Raw genomic sequence first — 6,627 nt, 5'->3', positions numbered from 1 at the left:
CCAGACCTAACCCTGACCTAACCGCTGTTATCCTCTAAAATATAGATTGAATCCAGGACTAACTCACTGTTTCAGTGTGGTACCATATTACTACGTGATCCAAACCAGAAAACGCCCTGGATCTGGCCAACAAGTATGCGAAAGATGCGAAAGTATGAGCCAGATGATGGCAAATACCAGACCTAACCCAAGCCTAACCGGTGTTACCCTCTAATATATAGATCGAATCCAGGATTAACTCACTGTTTCAGTGTGTTATCACATTACTACGGAACCAAACCAGAAAAAGCCAGCATTTGGCCAGCAATTATGCGAAAAAGGTGAAAGTATGATTCAGATGATGGCAAATACCAGACCTAACCCTGACCTAGCCGGTGTTATCCTCTAAAATATAGATTGTATCCAGGTTTAACTCACTGTTTCAGAGTGGTTCTACATCACTACGTGATCCAAACCAGAAAAGGCCCACGATCTGGCCAACAAGTATGCGAAAAATGCGAAAGTATGAGCCACGTGATGGCAAATACCAGACCTAACCCTGACCTAACCGCTGTCATCCTTTAAAATACAGATTGAATCCAGGATTGACTCACTGTTTCAGTGTGGTACCATATTACTACGTGATCCAAACCAGAAAACGCCCAGGATCTGGCCAACAAGTATGCGAAAAATGCGAAAGTATGAGCCACGTGATGGCAAATACCAGACGTAACCCTGACATAACCGGTGTTATCCTCTACAATATAGATTGAATCCAGGTTTAACTCATGTGGCAGTGTGGTACCACATTACTACGTGATCCATACCAGAAAACGCCCTGGATCTGGCCAACAAGTATGCGAAAAATGCGAAAGTATGAGCCGGATGATGGCAAATACCAGACCTAATCCTGACCTAACCGCTGTTATCCTCTAAAATATTGATTGAATCCAGGTTTAGCTCATTGTTTCAGTGTGGTACCATATTACTACGTGATCCAAACTAGAAAACGCCCAGGATCTGGCCAACAAGTATGCGAAAAATGCGAAAGTATGAGCCACGTGATGGCAAATACCAGACCTAACCCTGACCTAACCGGTGTTACCCTCTAAAATATAGATTGAATCCAGGTTTAGCTCATTGTTTCAGTGTGGTACCATATTACTACGTGATCCAAACCAGAAAACGCTCAGGATCTGGCCAACAAGTATGCGAAAAATGCGATAGGATGAGCCTGATGATGGCAAATACCAGACCTAACCCTGACCTTACCGGTGTTATCCTCTAAAATATAGATTGTATCCAGGTTTAACTCACTGTTTCAGTGTGGCACCACATTACTACGTGACCCAAACCAGAAAACGCCCATGATCTGGCCAACAAGTATTCGAAAAATGCGAAAGTATGGGCCAGATGATGGCAAATACCAGACCTAACCCTGACCTAACCGCTGTTATCCTCTAAAATATAGATTGAATCCAGGATTAACTCACTGTTTCAGTGTGGTACCATATTACTACGTGATCCAAACCAGAAAACGCCCAGGATCTGGCATACAAGTATGCGAAAAATGCGAAAGTATGAGCTAGATGATGGCAAATACCAGACGTAACCCTGACATAACCGGTGTTATCCTCTAAAATATAGATTGAATCCAGGTTTAACTCATGTGGCAGTTTGGTACCACATTACTACGTGATCCATACCAGAAAACGCCCTGGATCTGGCCAACAAGTATGCGAAAAATGCGAAAGTATGAGCCGGATGATGGCAAATACCAGACCTAACCCTGACCTAACCGCTGTTATCCTCTAAAATATAGATTGAATCCAGGTTTAGCTCATTGTTTCAGTGTGGTACCATATTACTACGTGATCCAAAGCAGAAAACGCCCAGGATCTGGTCAACAAGTATGCGACAAATGCGTAAGTGTGAGCCAGATAATGGCAAATACCAGACCTAACCCTGACATAACCGGTGTTACCCTCTAAAATATAGATTGAATCCAGGTTTAACTCACTGTTTCAGAGTGGTTCTACATCACTACGTGATCCAAACCAGAAAACGCCCACGATCTGGCCAACAAGTATGCGAAAAATGCGAAAGTATGAGCCACGTGATGGCAAATACCAGACCTAACCCTGACCTAACCGGTGTTATCCTCTGAAACATAGATTGACTCCAGGTTTAACTCACTGTTTCAGAGTGGTTCTACATTACTACGTGATCCAAACCAGAAAACGCCCAGGATCTGGCCAACAAGTATGCGAAACATGCGAAAGTATGAGCCACGTGATGGCAAATACCAGACCTAACCCTGACATAACCGGTGTTATCCTCTGAAACATAGATTGAATCCAGGTTTAACTCACTGTTTCAGAGTGGTTCTACATTACTACGTGATCCAAACCAGAAAACGCCCAGGATCTGGCCAACAAGTATGCGACAAATGCGAAAGTATGGGCCAGATGATGGCAAACACCAGACCTAACCCTGACCTAACCGCTGTTATCCTCTAAAAAAAAAATTGAATCCAGGATTAACTCACTGTCTCAGTGTGGTACGACATTACTACGTGATCCATACAAGAAAAAGCCCAGGATCTGGCCAACATTTATACGAAATATGCGAAAGTATGGGCCAGGTACTATCAAATACCAGACCTAACCCTGACCTAACCGGTGTTATCCTCTAAAATATAGATTGTATCCAGGTTTAACTCACTGTTGCAGTGCGGAACCCCATTACTACGTGATCGAAACCAGAAAACGCCCAGGATCTGGCCAATAAGTATGCGAAAAATGCGAAACTATGAGCCAGATGATGGCAAATACCAGACCTAACCCTGACCTAGCCGGTGTTATCCTCTAAAATATAGATTGTATCCAGGTTTAACTCACTGTTTCAGAGTGGTTCTACATCACTACGTGATCCAAACCAGAAAAGGCCCACGATCTGGCCAACAAGTATGCGAAAAATGCGAAAGTATGAGCCACGTGATGGCAAATACCAGACCTAACCCTGACCTAACCGCTGTCATCCTTTAAAATACAGATTGAATCCAGGATTGACTCACTGTTTCAGTGTGGTACCATATTACTACGTGATCCAAACCAGAAAACGCCCAGGATCTGGCCAACAAGTATGCGAAAAATGCGAAAGTATGAGCCACGTGATGGCAAATACCAGACGTAACCCTGACATAACCGGTGTTATCCTCTACAATATAGATTGAATCCAGGTTTAACTCATGTGGCAGTGTGGTACCACATTACTACGTGATCCATACCAGAAAACGCCCTGGATCTGGCCAACAAGTATGCGAAAAATGCGAAAGTATGAGCCGGATGATGGCAAATACCAGACCTAATCCTGACCTAACCGCTGTTATCCTCTAAAATATTGATTGAATCCAGGTTTAGCTCATTGTTTCAGTGTGGTACCATATTACTACGTGATCCAAACTAGAAAACGCCCAGGATCTGGCCAACAAGTATGCGAAAAATGCGAAAGTATGAGCCACGTGATGGCAAATACCAGACCTAACCCTGACCTAACCGGTGTTACCCTCTAAAATATAGATTGAATCCAGGTTTAGCTCATTGTTTCAGTGTGGTACCATATTACTACGTGATCCAAACCAGAAAACGCTCAGGATCTGGCCAACAAGTATGCGAAAAATGCGATAGGATGAGCCTGATGATGGCAAATACCAGACCTAACCCTGACCTTACCGGTGTTATCCTCTAAAATATAGATTGTATCCAGGTTTAACTCACTGTTTCAGTGTGGCACCACATTACTACGTGACCCAAACCAGAAAACGCCCATGATCTGGCCAACAAGTATTCGAAAAATGCGAAAGTATGGGCCAGATGATGGCAAATACCAGACCTAACCCTGACCTAACCGCTGTTATCCTCTAAAATATAGATTGAATCCAGGATTAACTCACTGTTTCAGTGTGGTACCATATTACTACGTGATCCAAACCAGAAAACGCCCAGGATCTGGCATACAAGTATGCGAAAAATGCGAAAGTATGAGCTAGATGATGGCAAATACCAGACGTAACCCTGACATAACCGGTGTTATCCTCTAAAATATAGATTGAATCCAGGTTTAACTCATGTGGCAGTTTGGTACCACATTACTACGTGATCCATACCAGAAAACGCCCTGGATCTGGCCAACAAGTATGCGAAAAATGCGAAAGTATGAGCCGGATGATGGCAAATACCAGACCTAACCCTGACCTAACCGCTGTTATCCTCTAAAATATAGATTGAATCCAGGTTTAGCTCATTGTTTCAGTGTGGTACCATATTACTACGTGATCCAAAGCAGAAAACGCCCAGGATCTGGTCAACAAGTATGCGACAAATGCGTAAGTGTGAGCCAGATAATGGCAAATACCAGACCTAACCCTGACATAACCGGTGTTACCCTCTAAAATATAGATTGAATCCAGGTTTAACTCACTGTTTCAGAGTGGTTCTACATCACTACGTGATCCAAACCAGAAAACGCCCACGATCTGGCCAACAAGTATGCGAAAAATGCGAAAGTATGAGCCACGTGATGGCAAATACCAGACCTAACCCTGACCTAACCGGTGTTATCCTCTGAAACATAGATTGACTCCAGGTTTAACTCACTGTTTCAGAGTGGTTCTACATTACTACGTGATCCAAACCAGAAAACGCCCAGGATCTGGCCAACAAGTATGCGAAACATGCGAAAGTATGAGCCACGTGATGGCAAATACCAGACCTAACCCTGACATAACCGGTGTTATCCTCTGAAACATAGATTGAATCCAGGTTTAACTCACTGTTTCAGAGTGGTTCTACATTACTACGTGATCCAAACCAGAAAACGCCCAGGATCTGGCCAACAAGTATGCGACAAATGCGAAAGTATGGGCCAGATGATGGCAAACACCAGACCTAACCCTGACCTAACCGCTGTTATCCTCTAAAAAAAAAATTGAATCCAGGATTAACTCACTGTCTCAGTGTGGTACGACATTACTACGTGATCCATACAAGAAAAAGCCCAGGATCTGGCCAACATTTATACGAAATATGCGAAAGTATGGGCCAGGTACTATCAAATACCAGACCTAACCCTGACCTAACCGGTGTTATCCTCTAAAATATAGATTGTATCCAGGTTTAACTCACTGTTGCAGTGCGGAACCCCATTACTACGTGATCGAAACCAGAAAACGCCCAGGATCTGGCCAATAAGTATGCGAAAAATGCGAAACTATGAGCCAGATGATGGCAAATACCAGACCTAACCCTGACCTAGCCGGTGTTATCCTCTAAAATATAGATTGTATCCAGGTTTAACTCACTGTTTCAGAGTGGCTCTACATTACTACGTGATCCAAACCAGAAAACGCCCACGATCTGGCCAACAAGTATGCGAAAAATGCGAAAGTATGAGCCAGATGATGGCAAATACCACACGTAACCCTGACATAACCGCTATTATCCTCTAAAGTATAGATTGAATCCAGGATTAACTCACTGTCTCAGTGTGGTACCATATTACTACGTGATCCAAACCAGAAAACGCCCAGGATCCTGCCAACAAGTATGCGAAAAATGCGAAAGTATGGGCCAGATGATGGCAAATACCAGACCTAACCCTGACCTAACCGCTGTTATCCTCTAAAGTATAGACTGAATCCAGGATTAACTCACTGTTTCAGTGTGGTACCATATTACTACGTGATCCAAACCAGAAAACGCCCAGGATCTGGCAAACAAGTATGCGAAAAATGCGAAAGTATGAGCCAGATGATGGCAAATACCACACGTAACCCTGACATAACCGGTGTTATCCTCTAAAATATAGATTCAATCCAGGTTTAACTCATGTGGCAGTGTGGTACCACATTACTATGTGATCCATACCAGAAAACTCCCTGGATCTGGCCAACAAGTATGCGAAAAATGCGAAAGTATGGGCCGGATGATGGCAAATACCAGACCTAACCCTGACCTAACCGCTGTTATCCTCTAAAATATAGATTGAATCCAGGTTTAGCTCATTGTTTCAGTGTGGTACCATATTACTACGTGATCCAAACCAGAAAACGCCCACGATCTGGTCAACAAGTATGCGAAAAATGCGAAAGTGTGAGCCAGATAATGGCAAATACCAGACCTAACCCTGACGTAACCGGTGTTATCCTCTAAAATATAGATTGAATCCAGGTTTAACTCACTGTTTCAGAGTGGTTCTACATCACTACGTGATCCAAACCAGAAAACGCCCACGATCTGGCCAACAAGTATGCGAAAAATGCGAAAGTATGGGCCAGATGATGGCAAATACCAGACCTAACCCTGACCTAGCCGGTGTTATCCTCTAAAATATAGATTGAATCCAGGTTTAACTCACTGTTTCAGAGTGGTTCTACATTACTACGTGATCCAAACCAGAAAACGCCCAGGATCTGTCCAACAAGTATGCGAAAAATGCGAAAGTATGGGCCAGATGATGGCAAATACCAGACCTAACCCTGACCTAACCGCTGTTATCCTGTAAAGTATAGATTGAATCCAGGATTAACTCACTGCTTCAGTGTGGTACCATATTACTACGTGATCCAAACCAGAAAACGCCCAGGAT

This window comes from Colletes latitarsis, unplaced genomic scaffold (assembly GCF_051014445.1).
Source record: "Colletes latitarsis isolate SP2378_abdomen unplaced genomic scaffold, iyColLati1 scaffold0021, whole genome shotgun sequence".
Classification (NCBI taxonomy): domain Eukaryota; kingdom Metazoa; phylum Arthropoda; class Insecta; order Hymenoptera; family Colletidae; genus Colletes; species Colletes latitarsis.
This window is presented reverse-complemented; position numbering follows the sequence as displayed.